Source organism: Myxine glutinosa, chromosome 1 (assembly GCF_964187855.1).
Source record: "Myxine glutinosa chromosome 1, kmMyxGlut1.1, whole genome shotgun sequence".
NCBI lineage: Eukaryota > Metazoa > Chordata > Myxini > Myxiniformes > Myxinidae > Myxine > Myxine glutinosa.
In genome coordinates this window covers 107,218,291-107,239,004 of record NC_136261.1, presented here as the reverse complement: position 1 = coordinate 107,239,004, position 20,714 = coordinate 107,218,291, and positions in this window count along the sequence as shown.

Sequence of the window (20,714 nt, the reverse complement as noted above, 5' to 3'; positions counted from 1 at the left end):
ACGTCACCTAATGTCATCTTCGCTAGATCCCTGCAATATAACCTAACCCACCCGGGCTAGTTTGCACTGCCATACACCCCATAAGCTATTGCTCCTTTGCCCCCACTATGGGAAGGGTGGCAGGGATGCCACCCTTACCCACCGGGCCCATCGCTCACTACCAATTTTGCACATCAAATTTCAACAAATCAAAAATTTGCCAATCACTGCCCATCATCTGCCAATCATTACTGCCAATCCTTGGCCAATCATCAAATTTTGCTTTTTTTTCTAATTTCGGGGCCAAAACACTATCCTCATCACCCGTCTACTCACTAATGCCTCTCGGTGCGCCAATTCCTGTCCAAAGCCCGGCTTCGTAAAGCCGAGCAATGAATGCGGGTTGTTCTGTGCCAGCGGCTGGATGCGTCCGGCATTCGGTGCAAGGAAGGAGGTATACCCGGGCCGAGGTCCCACGCACCTTCTCGGCACGGAGCCATCCCATGGCTCGATCTCGACCTGCCGGAATGCCTCAACAAAAAGTGGTCGCCATGACGACCCTTCCTATCCAGCCGCCCGCTCCGCCTAGTGGAGCACGGACGCGGCCGTTCAAAGCGAGGCCCAGCACGCACCGAGGGCCCGATTCGGCTAAAAGTCGCTCTAACCTCTAAACCGGTTACCGTCGATGCTTCACCTGGACGCTTACACCCCGCAGCCCGTTCCTTGCTCACACATCCAGCCGTTCCCATGCTCCTCGTACCTTTCCTTACACACCCAGGTACCCTCATTCCACTCACAGCCTTGGTCACACACCTGACCACAGAACACTTTGGCACACATTCGTTGGTCGCACACCTCACCAACACACCTCTTCGCGCCCCCTCCTCGGTCACCTCCTCTGTGACAATCACAGGTGTGCTCTCACTCGCACACCCAACCACGTGCCTCACTACCAATTCCAGCGTGCATTCCCACTCACGCTCTACCATTCCAGGTGTGCTTCCTTTCTCACCTGTCACAACCAACTCACGCTCCGTGTCACTCTCACTACTCTCACCTCCACTCTTGACAACGCACTCACCCTTACTCTCGACAGCGCACTCTTTCCCTATGCACCTGTCCGTCACACACCTTTCTCGCGCACACTCTTGCGCACACTCTCCCGTCACACCCTCTGTAACACTCACCACAGGCGTGCATTCTTCCTTGCCTTTGACAGCGCACTCTTTCCCCATGCACCTGTCCGTCACACACCTTTCTCGCGCACACTCTTGCGCACACTCTCCCGTCACACCCTCTGTAACACTTACCACACCGCGCTTCCATGTGCTCCCTCGCACACGCGCTACGACCGACTCACTCTCGCCAGCACCCTCACTCCTTGGCACGCACTTTTTCCTCACACACCCCAGAGTCGGACTTTCTCGCACACCCCCTTTTTCGCACACCAGACCTGTCGCACACTTCACCAACGGCCTCTCACGAACACCCGGGTCCATCTCGACCCCCAAGCTTCTTAAATCCCCTGGCGCATCATACGCACGACCATATTGGTCACCACTTACACCGGGTCCTCTTCCTCTTCGCTTCTCCTCCATCACCTGCGAATCCCTCATCCGGTTAATGAGCACATCATCATGATCCGAACACAGACTTTGGACCAATTCTTTTATCTCCTCTTTTATCTCTTTCTTATCCCCTCTCCGTCGCTTCTTAATTTCGCTCACCCCTTCTTCCACTTCTTCTAATTTCTGCTTCACCTCTTTTATTCCCCGGTACGTCTCCTCAAGCTCGTCCTCCAAGGCTACCTTGACCGTTTCCATGTGCGTCCTCACCTGCCGGTCCTTCGTCTCCATTACCTCTATCACCTCGTCCAACCTCGTTGTCAGTCCCTCACGTACCATCTGACATTCCCTCTTCGTCGCTATCAAGTCGTCTTTTAGTTCTTTCTGTGTCGCTTTTAACCCTCCTAATACCGCTGTGTTCTTCTTTACCTGGTCCGTTAGTTCTTTTTGTCCCTCTGTCAGTTGTTCTACTTCCTGCGTCAGGTCCTCTATGCCCCCTTGTAACTTTACAGTCCCCTTTCTCACCTCCTTCTCCATGTGCTCCTTACAGTGCCTCACCTCCTCGCGCACTCCTCCGACCTCCTCACTCACACCTCTTCTGATCTCCTCTCCCATCACTTGCATCTCCTGCCCAGATGCCACCCTCATCTGCTCCATTTCCTCCCTGTGAGCATCCAGTTTGGTTTCTACCCCCATTCTGACCCCCTCTATCTGCTGCCCCATTTGTTTAACTTCCCTTTCCGCTTGGTCCCTCATGTCCCTCAATTTGCCTTCCATCCTGTTTTCTAACCCCTCTAACCCCTTTTGCATCCCTTCCATTTGATTCTCTTGAGCGGCCATTCTGTTTTCTACCCCCATTAACCCATTTCTCACCTCTTTTATCCCGTTGTCTAACCCCTCAAAATTATTGTCTAACTTCCCAAATTTCTTGTCTAACTCCTCAAAATTATTGTCTAACTTCCCAAATTTCTTGTCTAACCCCTCACCGGTACCCCTCGCTTCGTCCCTCATTACCCCCATTTGGTTTCCCAGTACCCCCAATTGGCCCTCCAATCGCTCACTCTGAGCCCTCATTTCCTCCCTCATTTTCGCGCTATCCTGGGCCATAAGGGCCTTCATTTGTATGAAAAAAAGGTCCAAATTTACCAGCGGCGCTACTACGGTCGCGGGCGTGGGCGCCGTGGCCATGTGCGAGGCGCTATTTCGCGCGTCCGATACCTCGTGCGCGACGACGCTATTTTGCGAATCTGCTACCCTCACTGCTTCGCTCTCCTCTTGTCCCTCAATTTGGTCCTGGATCGACCCTGCCTCACTCTCTTCTACCGGAACCCAGCCGTCTTGGTCTGCCATAGCGCGACTTTCAAAATTCGGGTTTTTATTTTCGTAAAACAAAATCAAATTTCGCCGTTATAATTTCGAGCGCGTGAAACGCGCTCCGGATCGAATCCCACTTCCCGACACCAAATGTTACCCTAATGGTACAATTGGTGTTCCAAAATTTGGGCCTAACGAATTTAGTCCCAGGTCCGAATCCAACTCCTCGACACCAAATGTTACAGACGCGGTTGTGGATGTTAGTTTACCGAGCGGTTTGGTATGACCGCGTCTGCACAGTTTACCCGATTATACTCGAACGTTGGCCGAGTCGCGCTATGCTAAATCAATTAAGGAAAGGACACAACAGCTGGGTGAAATGACACGACACCAGGGGTACAGTTCTCAAGACCTCCGGAGGAGGTTATAATATGGGATATGCGGAACGTTTAGATTACAAGGACAAGAGGGACAGCATAGGAAGGTGGGCACTTAATCACGGCCTTATAGTAGCCCCGACAGACCACAGATAAACAGGACAAAACTGACTCACACAGGGATTGATGGCAAGGAAGGGCAGGTCGTCGATGGTCAGCACAAGGTGCACCTTGGCTCAGGGACAGGATCCACACGGTCCGAAAGATGCAGGGAGGTCTCTCAGCGCTCGGAGGTGGCGACTGGTTCTTCTTCAAGCTGGGGGCGCATCTCTCACGTCACGTCCGGTAAGTGGCTGCGTATATCCAGCGGGGAGTGACACGCCCTCGGCTCGTTAGCTCCGCCCCAGATGGAATCGGCCCGTTGCTTCTTATTGGGTGCGGGGGGTTACCGGGCTCCGCCCTTGACGAGGGGCCGACAGTCAGCCCCTTCGTGGTAACCCCGTCGGCGCACATGGGCAATGGCGGCTAACCAAGCCGGAGTGAGGACGCACACTCCCCGCGCGCTGTTGTTGTAGTTGTTGTTGTTGTTGTTTCATGAGGAAGATGGGAGGAGGTATGGGGAGGTCCTAAACTCACTACTGGTGCCATACAATCACATTCTGGTGCAACGAAGAGTCAGAATTAATGGAAACGAGTCCTTAACTGACATAGACTAAGAATAACTAGCAAGAGGTCCTATAGTTGTCTACGTGAGATGCGGTGAACCTGGGCACGACAGTTAATGGGGGAAAAAGGGGAAGGTCGGTTCTACAGAGTGTTGTTTACAGACAATGGGACTAGGGAATGGGGGATTGGGGATAGTTGGGGAGTATTGGGGAAATAGGGGAATATTTACAAGCGGATATGGATGGAGGCCAAATCCCATATCCGCAACAATATATATCGTATGTATATACATATTGTTACAGACGCGGCTTTTAGATGTTATATTGACCGAGCGGTGGTGTATTTAACCGCGTCCGAACAGTTACTCCCCGATTAAAACCCGATTTCACCCGACGTTGACCAGATCGCCCCACGGATATTCAATCGGGAGATCTCTAAAGCGATCGCAAGAGAATGAAAAAGAAGAAGAAGAATACGGAGGAAGAACAGATTTATTATACGCACACAAGCAAAGGATGGAAGAAACAGTGACACAGCGAATCCTTAACTTACACTATTCATTTTTACTTAGCCCCAAGACAAACGAGCAGGACAGGACGTTCACACTTACACAGGGGATAATGCAGGCAGGTAAGGCTTGAGATGGAGGCAAGGTCGGGAGGCCGCCGGTCGCAATTCCTCGCGGTTTTGGCGGGAAACCCTCCGTCGCGTATCCACTGCGGGAGACGCCACGCGCTGGTTCGGCACACCTGCTCCTCTTCTTGGGGCGGGGCCGTCTCCCTCCTTTCAGCGCGTCTCTCCAAAGCTGGTCTCCTTGCCGAGTACCTCTCCTCTTTGGCTTGGAGCGTTTCGCATCTCACCGCCTCTCTTTGGTGCAGCCTCGTTGCTCCTCTCCAGCTCATCTCTCCAGTCATCTCCAAAAGCAGTCCCCTGCAGGCGCTTTTATCACCTCGGGCGAAATCAAGCCGCCGACTCCGAGGGCACGCCTACCGGGTCACTCACCGCGGTGTTGATTGGCTGTTAGGGCCGGTTCACTCCTTCCCTCTTCTGACGAGGTGGAGACACGCCTTTCTTCTCCAACCTTACCTCGTGGCCAATGGTGGTTGAAGAGAAAAACCGACCAAAATGCGGAAGGCAAATGGAAGGGAGGTTTTGGGGAAATTGGAAGGGCCTACGCTTATTTTGTTTGATACAATGCAAAGTCAATCTAGTGGGAAAACACATACTTAGCCTACATGGAATAAGGAAATACACTATTTAAAAGATATATCGTGACCTGCGTGTATATTCCATGCAATTAACTAGGACGCTGACTGCGACCATTATTTACATTAACAGGGTGGTACCGTACGTTTGTAACGTTCACATTGTAACGTTTTCAAATTCGTTACACACTTCCCAAAATCGTTACACACTTCTCAAAATCGTTACAATATATTAAAAATAAACCACTGCGTCGGAGGGGCGACCCGTCCAGGATTGTACTCCTTAGCCAATGAAACTTCCTCGGCAGCCCTATGCACCTGACAGCGTGAAAGGAATGGTTATTATATTGTTATTTAAGAAACCCAAAAGGTGAGCTGCTTTCATGAACATTATGGACATATGGGCATAAAGTTTAATTGTATTAGCCATTTTAAAGTAAAATCAAAGAATATCAGAAATTATCAATTGTGAATGCCCAAATGTAGCAACACTGAAAATCCACCAGCATACGCTTCGAATCACTCTGGGAGGTCAATGGTTCAATCCCCGGCCGAGTCAATGAGTCATACCAATGGCCTTTGAAATGGTACTTGCTGCTTCCTTGATGCTCAGCATTTTAATACGATAGTACATGGGTGAAAACCATAGGTTGGCAACTGTAGTGCAGGCTTTGATGGGCTTAATATAATGGCCTCCTCCTGCATTGAAGTTCCTCAGAAGGTAACTCATCCACATCATATATAAAGTTCTTTCTAAACACTCACTCACATATCGACTCACTGATATAAACGTTTAGTACTTTCTCGGTGGGCTAGAAAGCTGAAATTTTGCATACTGATGTAATTTTGTAAGCAGAGTTCCAGTAAAATCACAAAACAGTCAGAATATTTGAAAAAAAAAACCAACATGGACAAACAACTGTCTGTGAATGTCTCTAAACGTAAATCATACAAAAGTCTCCCAGGGGAGCTTTACTCCCACCCGAAGAGGGTCACATGACCAAAGACAATGGCATGTCACGTAACTTTGCACGGGCACAATCTCTCGATAATTATGATAAGAGAAGTGTCCGTGGGCTTTTGTTGTTTACAGACGATGTGCACATGATTTCGTCAATATTTACTCTGTATTCATGATCCACGTTGCTGGAAAATCCGGATATCATCAAACATCAAAAGGAACAATTATTTTGTTTCGTGCCTGCATTTCCCCTCGTCCTGGTGGTGAAATGCATTGCCAAGGGACGCTGCTGAGGTCGAGGGGTGGACTCAGCTGGGTGAGGCATGCTGGGAACCTCCCAATGGGAACAATCAGGGGAAGAGCCTTGGAGAGATGGAATTTTTTATTTATTTATTTATTTATTTGTATACAAAGTCGAGGTTCGTGTGAGAGCTAACACATAATAAACAAAAACAAAAAACACATAAACCATGCAATAAAGGGAGCGGGAGACAAGAGGGGGAATAGAGAGGGGAGCACATAAGTACAACAGTAGAGAACAGGGGCATCGGGAGATCTGTGGAATGGGGAGGACTGGGGGGTGGGGGGGGTGGGGTGGGGGGGGAGAGGGGGGGGGGGGGAGAGGGCAAGGGAGGGTTACACGGTATAAAACAAATCTACACTCCTAGGAATTTGAGGAATAAAGTCGGAGATTTAAAGAGGTGGATTTGGGGTGCTTTAACGGGGGTAGAAGAGATCAAGGTTTTGGATGGGGAAAGATAAAAGATGGTGGTGAACAGATGTTTTAAAGACCTGGAGGGAGGAGAGGGATTGAAGAGAGTGAGGGAGTTTGTTCCAGAGGCGGGAGAAAAGATGAACGAAAGAGTAAAGGTGAGGAGAGAGTCTTGATTTGGGCAGTTTCACCAGAAGAGGGTTTCTGACCATTCTTGAGCGTCCTGCAGGAATATTTGAGGACAGAGCACAGACAGAGCTGGGGGGAGCTAGGCCGGAGAGGAGTCGGTAGAAGACAGAAAGTCCACCAACCTGTCTGCTGTGAGAGAGAGAAAGGCCCTCAGAATCAGCTTCATCACGGGAGATTCGAATGATTCTGAATGCTTTGGTTTCAACAGCGTGAAGCCGAGCTAGGTGTGAGGCAGGAGCACCAGCCCAGAGGGGAGAGCAGTATTCCATTGAGCGGCAGCTGAAAGCTTTGTAAGTGGGGAGAAGCTCAGTAGTGCCAAGAAAGAACTTCGCACGACAGAGGATGCTCAGTCAGTGACAAGCTTTGGAGACCAACTTGGAAATGTGGTTTTCCCAGGAAATATCATGGCAGATAATGAGACCCAAAAGCTTGAGTGACAGAACTTCTTTGAGAGGATTGTTGAGAAAGTAGATGGGAGGGTTTTCCAGACGATCTTTTCGGAGAGACATACTGAGAGTGTGAAATTTGTCAGGATTGAAAGACATGTTTCACTTGTTTGACCAGTTTGTGATATTGTCCAGGTCTGCAGAGAGTGAGGAGGCTGCAGACTGCCGATCTGAGGGATGAGATATGGAGCGGCAGAGAGTGGTCATCAGCAAGGTTTTTTTGGAAATGGGATTTACGCTTCGCAGCAATGTTTTGTCTACCCAGGATGACATGCCTTCTTCATCGTATATTACAAACGTGAAAATGATTCTAATACCGTACTACGTTTATCATCAGGTGAGGAATTGAACCCAGACAAGACATAGAATAGTTATATCTCTCCAGCAGCTGATTACACCATAGTTATTAATTTAAATGCTATCAACGTATCAAAAATCGAAGATACGAACTTAACACGGAGAAGCTATGAAGGAAGGACCTGGGAACGTAATTGTGATTGCTCAGGCCTGGCAGGAAAATATAATTTCAGGAAGGGAAAAGTTAAACATATTCTGCACTGAATTTAGCGAAATGGTGCCTAATATCATCAATCATCGACATCGTCAGTAGTTCCATTGTAAAATTGTGAAATTTATTTGTAGGAAAGTGACATTTTTATACATATTTTATACATATAAAACATTTTTTTTTTTTGTTTTTTTTTTTTGTATACAAGATCGAGGCTCGTGAAAGAGCTAACACTAATCACACAAAAAGACAAACCGACACACAAAACACAAAAAACAAGGGGAGCGGCAGACAAGATTGGGAGAGAGGGGGAAGGACACAAAAGAGAGGACACACAAACACACAAAAGGACACACAAAAATATATGCATATTTTATACATATAAACATTTTTTATACGTATACATAGTCCTTTACACCCAGACATAACAATATATATATATAATATATATCAGTCAATATGCGACTCCATACCATCAGTGGTGGACCGCCATTAAGGTATCCCAGCCAGCTATCGCTGTGCCTTAATGGGAGCGATAAGCGAGGAAATTGGTGGATTCAGCTAATTCAGCCACACCCATTGATGACAGGTATATATAATCAAACACACAGCCATGCAATCTCCAAAGACAAACATTGGCAGTAGAATGGGCCGTACTGAAGAGCTCAGTAGCTTTCAATGTGACACCGTCATTTCGTCAAATTTCTGCCCTGCTAGAGCTGCCCCAGTCAACTGTAAGTGCTGTTATTGTGAAGTGGAAACGTCTAGGAGCAACAATAGCTCAGCCACGAAGTGGTAGGCCACACAAGGTCTTGTGTGTATCAGTGTGTGTGTGTGTGTGTGTGTGTGTGTGTGTGTGTGTGTGTGTGTGTGTGTGTGTGTGTGTGTGTGTGTGTGTGTGTGTGTATCTTTGTGTGTATCAGAGAGTGTGTGCATATTTGTGTATGTGTGTGTGTGTGTGCATATTTGTGTATATTAGTGTGTGTGTGTGTGTGTGTGTGTGTGTGTGTGTGTGTGTGTGCATGTTTGTGTGTATCAGTGTATGTGTGTGTGTGTGTGTGTGCATGTGTGTGTGTAGCAGTGTGTGTGTGTGTGTGCATATTTGTGTGTATCAGTGTGTGTGTGTGTGTGCATATTTGTGTGTATCGGTGTGTGTGTGTGTGTGTGTGTTTGTGTGTGTGTGTGTGCATATTTGTATGTAGCAGTGTGTGTGTGTGTGTGTGCATATTTGTGTGTGTGTGTGTGTGTGCATATTTGTGTGTATCAATGTGTGTGTGTGTGTGCATATTTGTGTGTATCAATGTATGTGTGTGCATATGTGTGTTTCAGTGTGTGTGCACATATTTGTATGTGTGTGTGTGTGTGTGTGTGTGTGTGTGTGTGTGTGTGTGTGTGTGTGTGTGTGTGTGTGTGTGTGCATATTTGTGTGTATCAGTGCGTGTGTGTGTGTGTGTGTGTGTGTGCATATTTGTGTGTTTGTGCATGTGTGTGCATATTTGTGTGTATCAGTGTGTGTGTGTGTTTGTGTGTGTATCTTCATTGCGCCCGCTAATTGTTTAACAGGAAATTATAGGTAATCAACAGCTCTTCGTCTCATCCACAAATATTTGTCATATCTCCTTATTTCAGTTTTCATTGAGGAACAGAACAATCATACTAAAATACGCCATTTCGTGTCTGTCTGTCTGATTAATTTTGACGCCAATACATTCTGTCCGTCGTTACTTATCCAATCTCAACCAAACTTAACAAGATGACCAAGGGTTACATAATGAAGGTTGTAGCACATTCATTTGCCCCCCACCCCAAGGGGGTTTTCTCCGCGAGCAGGTTTTCCCCGCCGTTGCCGTCGATGTTGTTGTGTATTGAGGTGTATAGCAATGTTAAATTAGCTTTATCGTGACATTTGTCCAAAGAAGAAGATTTATCGTGGCGTTTTGCCAAAGACGCTTTTTAATGATAATCGCATATTGTTAATGTTATTACAAAATAATATTAATACTAATAATGTCCCACTTCCCCAAGGCGTTTTTCCTGCAGTGATAACGTGTATAAATAGCTTATAGCCGGCGAAGCCAGTGTTGTCAATAAACGAGTACGTTGAAGGAGCCCGTGCTCCAGCATGAGACGGACAAAATGATGGGCAAGGCACAAACTCGTCCGAGAAGATATTTATTGTAAAAACCAACTCGGGAACTCTGAAAAGCCCGTTTATCGGGCTGCATATATATCCAAACCAGAAAGCATAACCGAAACCGAAAGCCACGCCTCTCAGGCGAGGCGTGTTTCGGTGGTCACATGACCGACAGGTGCAAAGGATTATAACCGCACGCGTGGCACGCTTTGGTGGTCACGTGACCTGCCACCCCGGCGCCGAGGTTGTCCGCCGGTGACGTCACCGGCTGGAGCAAGGAGATTCTGCTGCTGGTCTCGCTTGGGGGACCCATGGGTCGCTACACACGCCCCCCCAGAATGGACTTGATCCAGGAAGGTCAACCTGAGGGGGGTCCGGATGACCCTTCCGAAACGACCCCTGGCCAGTCGCGGGGGGGGGGGGGGGGGGGGGATCCGGTGTGGTGGCGGGTGGTCGGACGGGGGGTGCAGTGGATGGGGGGCGGCCGCGCCACGGTGGGAGAGCCAGCCGTGGCGGCTGGCCGACGTCCATGTGGGCCGGTGTGAGGCGGTCCAGCGAAATCCGGTCCGCCCGGCCGCCGATGCTGACGATGAAGGACTTGTTGTCCCATCGTAGGACCCGGAAGGGTCCGTCGTATGGTGGTCGGAGCGGCCCCCGGTGCGCGTCGTGGCGCACGAAGACGTACTCCGCCGAGCGGAGTGCTGGGGGGACGTAGGATTGGGGGTCGCCATGGCGGGACGTGGGCACCGGGGCGAAACGTCGGGCGGCTTCCTGGAAGTCCGTGCGCTGGCGCGCGGCGGACCAGGGGCTGGTGGCGTCGGGAATGAACTCGCCCAGTACGTGGAGGGCCTGGCCGTACACCAGCTCGGCGGTGGACGCCTGGAGGTCCTCTTTGGGGGCCGTGCGTAGGCCCAAAAGGACCCACGGGAGCCGGTCGGCCCAGCCGTCGTCCTGGAGGCCGGCCATGAGTGCGGCCTTCATGGAGCGGTGGAACCGCTCGCACAACCCGTTGGCCTGGGGGTGGTAAGCCGTGGTGCGGTGTAAGGTAATGCCCAACGTGCGGGCGATCGCGCCCCATAGTTCGGACGTGAACTGTGGGCCGCGGTCCGACGAGATGTCCGCCGGTGCGCCGAAACGCGTGACCCATGTGGCGATTAATGCCTGGGCCACGTCAGCGGTGGTGGTGGAGGTGAGGGGCACGGCCTCCGGCCACCTGGTGGTCCTGTCCACCATTAGTAAGCAGGTGGGTGAACCCCTGCGTTGGGGGAAGGGGACCCACCAGGTCCACGTGGACGTGGTCGAACCGTCGCTCGGGCACGCTGAAGGGAGCCAGCGGCGCCTGGGTATGCCGGTGGACCTTGGCCCGCTGGCAGGGTGTGCAGGCGTTGGCCCAGTCGCGGACGTCCCGTCGCAGCCCATGCCAGACGAAACGCGCCACCACCAGCCGCTGGGACGCCTTCCGGCCCGGGTGAGAGAGGCCGTGGAGCAAAGCAAAAATGCGACGCCTCCAGGTGACCGGCACAACGGGGCGAGGTCGGCCTTGGGAGATGTCGCACAGCAGGACCGTGTCCGTGAAGGGGACGTCAGCCAAGCGGAGGCCCGTGTCTGCCACCCGGAGCGCCTGCACCGTGCCATCGGTGGCCTGGTCCGCTGCCATGAGGGTGAAGTCGACGCCGAGGTGGACGGCGTTGGCGCCGGCTCGAGAAAGGCAGTCAGCCACGGCGTTGTCCTTCCCGGCGACGTGCCGGATGTCCGTGGTGTACTCCGACACGGCGGAGAGGTGGCGCTGCTGGCGGGCCGACCACGGCTCCGTGACCTTGGCCATGGCGAAAACCAACGGCTTGTGGTCGACAAAAGCCGTGAACGGGCGGCCCTCCAGGAGGTGGCGAAAATGGCGGACGGCCAGGTACAGCCCGAGGAGCTCGCGGTCGAAGGTGCTGTACTTTAACTCGTTGGGCAGGAGTTGCCGGCTGAAGAATGCGAGCGGCTGCCAGGCCCCGTTTACCCATTGTTCATGGACTGCGCCCACGGCGTAGTCGGAGGCGTCCGTGGTGAGGGCGATGGGAGCCTGGGGTACCGGGTGGGCCAGCAGCGTGGCATTGGCGATGGCCCGTTTCGCGCCGGTGAAAGCAGCGTCCAAGTCCGTGGACCAGACGACGTCGCGCTTCGCCGGCTGGCCGCGGAGGGCGGCGTACAAGGGCCGCATGAGTTGCGCAGCTCGGGGCACGAAGCGGTGATAAAAGTTCACCATCCCGAGGAACTCCTGCAGCGCCTTGATGGAGCGGGGGCGCAGGAAAGCGGCGATGGCTTCGACTTTGGCCGGTAGCGGCACGGCGCCAGTCCGGGTGATGCGGTGGCCCAAAAAGTCGATCGTCGCCGCACCGAAGTGACATTTGGCTGGGTTGACGATCAATCCGTGCTCGCTGAGGTGGCCGAACAGCGTCCGGAGGTGGAGGAGGTGCTCGGCTCTGGACGTGCTGGCGACGAGAATGTCGTCCAGGTAGGTATAGAGGAACGGCAAGTCGCGCAGCATGCCATCGATCAGGCGCTGGAACGCCTACGCCGCGTTTTTGAGGCCGAAGGGCATCCGGAGGAATTCAAAGAGGCCGAAAGGTGTAATCACGGCCGTCTTCGGGATGTCGGCCGGGCAGACGGGCACCTGGTGGTACCCCCGAATCAGGTCCACTTTTGAAAAAATGGTCCGCCCCGCCAACCGGGCGGAAAAATCCTGGATGTGCGGGACGGGGTACCTGTCGGGGGTAGTGGAGTCGTTGAGGCGTCGGTAGTCGCCGCATGGCCGCCATCCGCCCCCCGGCTTCGGGACGATGTGCAGCGGCGAGGCCCAGGCGCTGTCGGAGCGCCGCACGATGCCGAGGCGCTCCAGCGCCGCGAACTCGGCCTTGGCGACGGCGAGTTTGGCGGGGTCGAGACGGCGAGCCCGGGCGTACACCGGCGGGCCCGTATTGGGGATGTGATGCTCGATGCCGTGGCGCAAGGCGATGGCCGAAAACGTCGGTCGTGTGAGGGCTGGGAACTCCGCAAGGAGGCATGCAAAGTTGTCCGCCAATGGGACGGCGCAGGAAAACTCGGTGGGCGCGGCACGGCTCAAGGCGCATGCCAGGGAGCTGAAAGTTTTGGCGTTGACGAGACGCCGGCGTTTCACGTCGACCAGCAGCCCGTGGGCGCACAGGAAATCGGCCCCGAGCAAAGCCATGGGGACGTCCGCCGTCACGAACTCCCAGTGAAAGAGCTGGCTGCCAAAGCAGAGGGCGACGGTGCGTGTGCCGAAGGTGCGGATGGCGGAGCCGTTGGCCGCGACCAAGGGGGGGCCGCAAACGGCGGCCCGCCTGTCCTCCGCCGAAGCGGGAATGACGCTCAGCTGAGCGCCGGTGTCGCAGAGGAAGTGTCGCCCCGACGCTCGGTCCGCGATGAACAGCAGGTTTCCGGAACGGCCGGCGTTCATTAATGGTAGGGAACGCCGGCTCGCCCGTTTCCCGACTTGCCGAACGTGCACGGGGGTCGACATGATCGGGCCTGCCGCCCGAACCTGGCATGGAAATAACACCAGGCCGTGTCCGGCGGTGGCTCCGTTCGACGCGTCGGGCCCGGGCGACGTGGCGTCGCCGCTGCCAGTCGCGCCGGCCCGGCGGCCTCCGGGAAGGAACTGCGTCACGGGCGTCGGGCGGGTGGGTGGGAAGGCTCCCGGCCGCCACCCCGATGAGCTGGCTCGCCGCTCCGGCGAGCTGTCTTGCCGAAGCGATCTTGTCGGCCTCCTTGGCGAGGTCGCGGGGGTTCACGATGGTCGTACCTGCCAGGGCGACCCGTACCTGGGCCGGGAGCTGGCGAAGAAAGAGCTCCTGAAACAGGAAATCCGAGGGGTGCTCGCCGAGCAACGCGAGCATGTAATCCATGCGTTCGGACGGGCGCGTATCGCTGAGCTCAGGCAGGTCGAGCAGGCGTCGTGCGCGCTCAGCCGGGGAGAGGGCGAAAGCGCCCAGCAGAAGTGCCTTGATGGCGCCGTACTTGCCGTCAGCGGGCGGGTTCTGGTGGAAGCTCAGGCAGCGGGCAGCGGTCGCGGAGCCAAGCGCGGCGACCACGTAATGGTATCGTGTGGCGTCCTCCGTTATGCCACGCAGGGCGAACTGGGAGTCCGCCTGCGCGAACCAGACGGCAGCATGTGCTTCCCAGAAGGTGGGCAGTTTGAGGGACACTGTGGTGTCCATCGCGCGTCGTAAATTCGGGGTCACCAGTGAAGGAGCCGTGCTCCAGCATGAGATGGACAAAATGATGGGCAAGGCACAAACTCGTCCGAGAAGATATTTATTGTAAAAACCAACTCGGGAACTCTGAAAAGCCCGTTTATCGGGCTGCATATATATCCAAACCAGAAAGCATAACCGAAACCGAAAGCCACGCCTCTCAGGCGAGGCGTGTTTCCGTGGTCACGTGACCGACAGGTGCAAAGGATTATAACCGCACGCGCGGCACGCTCTGGTGGTCACGTGACCAGCCACCCCGGCGCCGAGGTTGTCCGCCGGTGACGTCACCGGCTGGAGCAAGGAGATTCTGCTGCTGGTCTCGCTTGGGGGACCCATGGGTCGCTACAACGTATTATGTTGAAAACCTGATTATGCCTTGGCTCGAGAATCCGAAGCGCAGTGTACGCAGCCATCTTGCGGATGCGGAAGTATGCATAACAAATTTAAAACGTTCATTAGGAGTTTCTTTCACCCATCATCGTTTGATTCACAATCTTATGCACCTCCGATGTATTAATAAAATAATTTAAGACCAACATCGGCCTGCACGGGCCTGGTTATCTTCAACAAAATGCGTCACCAAACACCGGACCCAATGAGAGTCGAGCATTTGCAAAAATATTTCTAAAATGAAAGCGCTCAATGGTGGGTGCCATCGACCGGATGCGGAAGTTTGCATAAAACAATTGCGAAAAAGTTCAATAGGAGTTTGTTTCACCCGTCGTTCTTTGATTCACAATCTAATGAAACCTCTCATTAGTAATTAAAATACGTTAAGACCAACCTCGTTATCTTCAACGAAAATCGTCATCAAACACCAGAAGCAATGAAATTCGAGCATTTGAAAAAATATTATTACGCGTTTCGGACGGTGAAAACGGCGTCAAATATTCTAACATTGACGAAGAATTATTTTTTAGAAATCTCGCGGCCGTATGGGATAGTTTTTCACTGCCAGAAATACGGTATAAGCGGTTTACACATTTAGTTTAGAAATACGGATAGTTTTTCACGGACGGAAATATCCGAAGTTGAGACGGAATTCTGCACCGAATTAATCACTGCGACGCCGGGAACTGCGACGGGAATCACTGCGACGTCTGTGACGCCAGGAACGAGGTTGGTGCAAAACAACCGAATCACGCGTAAATGTATGCTGCTCGAAATAGTTATCATATGCTCAAATTTCCGAAGCTAAATCGTCATTGCTTTGGGCACTGTGAAATGTATTAAGTCTCTCGCTTACTGCACAGCGAAAAAGTACGAGCACTTGAACAACATGTTTTTCGACTCGATTCTGCAAAACGCCATGTCACTCGGTCAAAGCCAAAATGAGGAACAATGTTTCGCCTCCATTCTTCATCGCCACACTGACCTATCAGATGTGGCATGAAGGACGACGTTTATGCTTAACCACGACATAAATGTACCCAAGTCTTGGGTACCCAAGCTAATTCGTGAGAAAGTGTCATGCGACCCCTGCTCATTCACCAGGTTACAATCTACACTGTTTCAATTACCAGTTTAAGTCTACACTTTAACTGTACACTGCTAAATTTCTCTAAAGCGTATAAAGACCTTTGAGTGCTCGCACCAGCATATGTGTTGTTGAGGATGTTCAAGAGTACTTACAGGTCACTATCAGCGTCTATCACCTTCTTTTCGCAATAAAAAACAATGTTCTCACGAAACGTAATTGGAAAGTAAACCACTCTGGGCCATTTTCGAAATTTTGCTCTTCTTTAGTGGTAGACCTGAAAAGCCGAATTAGGCTTCAATCCCATGCTCTCATGCTCAGTAGGTTTGTGTGATTTATGATGTTGTCCTGCACCTACCGGTATAAGCGGTTTACATAAAGAAAGAAAGCTCGGTTTGATTAACGAGTCACACATTGCCGTTGAAACGGCGCTATCGTCTGATCTGTCGGCACTGATCTTACTGCAAACTAACTTCTTCTGGTGGAGGAAGCCGCAGTGCCCGGAGAGAACCAGTCCTGACAGCGACTGAAGTTAGAAGACGACACACATACTGTGAAAACGTATGTTAAGCCCAGTTAAAATTTCTTCAAATAGGCCCTAAATTAGCACATCGTATAGTTACTTCCTTAAGCTTCTTGTGACATTTATTGTATGCAGGTATTGGGGAGGACTGCCTGCTCTTCTCTTTTACCAAGTCTTACCAGGTATGGTACCAACTACACCTACCTACTACCAACTACCTAACCTACTGATGGGTAAAATAGTGGCAAGAGGCTTTGGCTTCGCCGGCTCATTGCGGCTTTGCAGTCGGTACTAGTAGCCGGCGAAGCCGGTGTTGTCAATAAACGAGTACGTATTATGTTGAAAACCTGATTATGCCTTGGCTCGAGAATTCCGAACGCAGTGGACGCAGCCATCTTGCGGATGCGGAAGTATGCATAACAAATTTAAAACGTTCATTAGGAGTTTCTTTCACCCGTCGTCATTTGATTCACAATCTTATGCACCTCCAATGTATTAATAAAATAATTTAAGACCAACATCGGCCCGCACGGGCCTGGTTATCTTCAACAAAACGCGTCACCAAACACCGGACCCAATGAGAGTCGAGCATTTGCAAAAATATTTCTAAAATGAAAGCGCTCAATGGTGGGCGCCATCGACCGGATGCGGAAGTTTGCATAAAACAATTGCGAAAAAGTTCAATAGGAGTTTGTTTCACCCGTCGTTCTTTGATTCACAATCTAATGAAACCTCTCATTAGTAATTAAAATACGTTAAGAACAACCTCGTTATCTTCAACAAAAATCGTCATCAAACACCAGAAGCAATGAAATTCGAGCATTTGAAAAAATATTATTACGCGTTTCGGACGGTGAAAACGGCGTCAAATATTCTAACATTGACGAAGAATTATTTTTTACAAATCTCGCGGCCGTATGGGATAGTTTTTCACTGCCAGAAATACGGTATAAGCGGTTTACACATTTAGTTTAGAAATACGGATAGTTTTTCACGGACGGAAATATCCGAAGTTGAGACGGAATTCTGCACCGAATTAATCACTGCGACGCCGGGAACTGCGACGGGAATCACTGCGACGTCTGTGACGCCAGGAACGAGGTTGGTGCAAAACAACCGAATCACGCGTAAATGTATGCTGCTCGAAATAGTTATCATATGCTCAAATTTCCGAAGCTAAATCGTCATTGCTTTGGGCACTGTGAAATGTATTAAGTCACTCGCTTACTGCACAGCGAAAAAGTACGAGCACTTGAACAACATGTTTTTCGACTCGATTCTGCAAAACGCCATGTCACTCGGTCAAAGCCAAAATGAGGAACAATGTTTCGCCTCCATTCTTCATCGCCACACTGACCTATCAGATGTGGCATGAAGGACGACGTTTATGCTTAACCACGACATAAATGTACCCAAGTCTTGGGTACCCAAGCTAATTCGTGAGAAAGTGTCATGCGACCCCTGCTCATTCACCAGGTTACAATCTACACTGTTTCAATTACCAGTTTAAGTCTACACTTTAACTGTACACTGCTAAATTTCTCTAAAGCGTATAAAGACCTTTGAGTGCTCGCACCAGCATATGTGTTGTTGAGGATGTTCAAGAGTACTTACAGGTCACTATCAGCGTCTATCACCTTCTTTTCGCGATAAAAAACAATGTTCTCACGAAACGTAATTGGAAAGTAAACCACTCTGGGCCATTTTCGAAATTTTGCTCTTCTTTAGTGGTAGACCTGAAAAGCCGAATTAGGCTTCAATCCCATGCTCTCATGCTCAGTAGGTTTGTGTGATTTATGATGTTGTCCTGCACCTACCGGTATAAGCGGTTTACATAAAGAAAGAAAGCTCGGTTTGATTAACGAGTCACACATTGCCGTTGAAACGGCGCTATCGTCTGATCTGTCGGCACTGATCTTACTGCAAACTAACTTCTTCTGGTGGAGGAAGCCGCAGTGCCCGGAGAGAACCAGTCCTGACAGCGACTGAAGTTAGAAGACGACACACATACTGTGAAAACGTATGTTAAGCCCAGTTAAAATTTCTTCAAATAGGCCCTAAATTAGCACATCGTATAGTTACTTCCTTAAGCTTCTTGTGACATTTATTGTATGCAGGTATTGGGGAGGACTGCCTGCTCTTCTCTTTTACCAAGTCTTACCAGGTATGGTACCAACTACACCTACCTACTACCAACTACCTAACCTACTGATGGGTAAAATAGTGGCAAGAGGCTTTGGCTTCGCCGGCTCATTGCGGCTTTGCAGTCGGTACTAGTAGCCGGCGAAGCCGGTGTTGTCAATAAACGAGTACGTATTATGTTGAAAACCTGATTATGCCTTGGCTCGAGAATTCCGAACGCAGTGGACGCAGCCATCTTGCGGATGCGGAAGTATGCATAACAAATTTAAAACGTTCATTAGGAGTTTCTTTCACCCGTCGTCATTTGATTCACAATCTTATGCACCTCCAATGTATTAATAAAATAATTTAAGACCAACATCGGCCCGCACGGGCCTGGTTATCTTCAACAAAACGCGTCACCAAACACCGGACCCAATGAGAGTCGAGCATTTGCAAAAATATTTCTAAAATGAAAGCGCTCAATGGTGGGCGCCATCGACCGGATGCGGAAGTTTGCATAAAACAATTGCGAAAAAGTTCAATAGGAGTTTGTTTCACCCGTCGTTCTTTGATTCACAATCTAATGAAACCTCTCATTAGTAATTAAAATACGTTAAGAACAACCTCGTTATCTTCAACAAAAATCGTCATCAAACACCAGAACCAATGAGATTCGAGCATTTGAAAAAATATTATTACGCGTTTCGGAAGGTGAAAACGGCGTCAAATATTCTAACATTGACGAAGAATTATTTTTTAGAAATCTCGCGGCCGTATGGGATAGTTTTTCACGGCCAGAAATATGGTATAAGCGGTTTACATATTTAGTTTAGAAATATGGATAGTTTTTCACGGCCGGAAATATCCGAAGTTGAGACGGAATTCACCGAATTAATCACTGCAAGCTAACGTCTTCTGGTGGAGGAAGCTGCCGTGCCCGGAGAGTCAGAGAACCAGCCCTGGCACCTGACAGCGACTGAAGTTAGAAGACTACACACTTACTGTGAAAACGTATGTTAAGCCCAGTTAAAAATAGGCCTTAAGCTAGCACATCGTATAGTTACTTCCTTAAGCTTCTTGTGACATTTATTGTATGCAGGTATTACCATTGGGGAGGACTGTCTGCTCTTCTCTTTTACCAAGTCTTACCAGGTACGGTATCTACTACACCTACCTACTACCAACTACCTACCTACCTACTACCAACTACCTACCTACCTACTACCAACTACCTAACCTACTGATGCCATGGTGATGGGTAAAATAGTGGCAAGAGGTTTTGGCTTCGCCGGCTCATTGCGGCTTTGCAGTCGGTACTAGTAGTTATAATCATAATGGCGTTTCCGTGGAAGCAAAGGCTTCGACAGGAAGTAAAAATATTATAAACCACAAACACGTATCCTTAGCTTTTTAAACAGTCGCTAATGCTATTTATAACACGAACTGAAGAAATTTGGAGGAATCCCGACATCCGTGAAGTCGGGTTTACTTACAGAACTGAGCGAAGTTCTACTGTACTCTATATATCCCACAAATGATGGATTAATATCGTATCCCTTTCTGCTGCGACCATGGCATTTTTTGTAGCGAACTTTTGAAACTCGCTCCTGCTGTTTGATACGAAACTGAAAGAGAGGAAGACCGGGGTGTGTTCATTTACCAAGCAGCTAGCTAGCACTTGCTAAGCCAGCCGTTCCTTAACGGTTTTGAATGGAGGGCTTGCTCCAATGCTTAAACCACTTGGTGATCTCTTCACAAAAAACTTGGTAAATGAACACACACCCAATGTTCTTGAGACCCGCCCATAGATCGACTGTAATCTACATACCCCAAAGAGGAATGACCCTTCCAGTCCTCCCGGTGTCTGCGGGTGTACTAGTACTCCGCCGCCCCGGGCCAAAACTGTCGGGACGTCAGAATCACCGCTGTCAAAGTGGCGAATGTCGTTCGAGACCCGATCTTGCCACAATACGTTAATCGCTGTGAATTCAATTTCAACCTACAGTAGAAATGTTGCAGCTATGGATAGATAATTAAATGCAGATTAATATTCGGTTGTTGTTGTGTTAATATATCGCCCAGTTTTCAAGTCATTGCCGCTAGAACATGATTTGTGTGCATCGCCGTGCAGCCCCGCTAGATGGCACGAGTTTCCCCAAAATGACGTCGCGCGGAGTTCCAGAAAAAATAGTTTTACGGATGTACCCGAACCATATTTGGAAAATCCGAATCGACACGTTTGAAGCAGCCAATCAGAACTTCACATTTGTGCTGG